This window comes from Arachis duranensis, chromosome 3, assembly GCF_000817695.3.
Source record: "Arachis duranensis cultivar V14167 chromosome 3, aradu.V14167.gnm2.J7QH, whole genome shotgun sequence".
NCBI lineage: Eukaryota > Viridiplantae > Streptophyta > Magnoliopsida > Fabales > Fabaceae > Arachis > Arachis duranensis.
This window is the reverse complement of record NC_029774.3, coordinates 41,468,128-41,469,410: the sequence shown is the minus strand read 5'-3', so window position 1 is coordinate 41,469,410 and position 1,283 is coordinate 41,468,128.

Sequence of the window (1,283 nt, the reverse complement as noted above, 5' to 3'; positions counted from 1 at the left end):
TGGAAAGAAATTGGTTTTGAAAAAGATTTGATTGGAAAATTGATTTGAAAAAGATTTGATTTTGAAAAGATTTTGAAAACTTAGAAAAAATTTGATTTGAAAACAAAATCTTCCCTTCTAGCCATCCTGGCGTTAAACGCCCAGAATGGTATCCATTCTGGCGTTTAACGCCCAAAATGCTACCCTTTTGGGCGTTAAACGCCCAACCAGGTACCCTGGCTGGCGTTTAAACGCCAGTCTGTCCTTCTTCACTGGGCGTTTTGAACGCCCAGCTTTTTCTGTGCAATTCCTCTGCTGTATGTTCTGAATCTTCAATTCTCTGTATTATTGACTTGAAAAGACACAAATTAAAAATATTTTTGGATTTTTAATAATAAGGACAAACCAAGATGCAACAAGAATCAAATAACAATGCATGCAAGACACCAAACTTAGCAGTTTGTATACTACTGACACTAACAAAATGAAAATGCAAATGAGACACTCAAGTCAATAGAATTCAAAGATCAGAGCACGAAAATCATCAAGAATTACTTGAGGATTCTTAAGACACATGCATGGATGCAATAAGAACAGAAACATGCAATTGACACCAAACTTAACATGAGACACTAGACTCAATACAAGAATTATTTTTGGATTTTATGATTTTTTTGTTTTTTTTGTGTTTTTCGAAAATTAAGTAGAAAAAAGTATCAAAATTCTTAATGAGAATTCCAGGAATCAGTGCAATGCTAGTCTAAGACTCCAGTCCAGGAATTAGACATGGCTTCACAGCCAGCCAAGCTTTCAAAGAAAGCTTCGGTCCAAAACACTAGACATGGCCAAAGGCCAGCCAAGCCTTAGCAGATCACTGCTCCAAGAGCAAGATTGATAGAAATCAACAAGCTCTTGTGGTGATAAGTTGAAACCTCGGTCCAATGAGATTAGACATGGCTTCTCAGCCAGCCAGACTTCAACAAATCATCATGAAACTCTAGAATTCATCTTCAAGAATTTCGAAAAAAATAAATACCTAATCTAAGCAACAAGATGAACCGTCAGTTGTCCAAACTTGAACAATCCCCGACAACGGCGCCAAAAACTTGGTGTTGTTGCCGGATCTTGGCACTGATGTTACCAAAAGCTTGCTCAAAACTTGAACAATCCCCGGCAACGGCGCCAAAAACTTGATAGCGCGAAATTGTGATCAATACTTTTCACAAATCAAATAATCCCCGGTCATGAACCCCAAAAACTTGGTAGTTCAATACCATGGCATTACACAACTTCGCACAACTAAC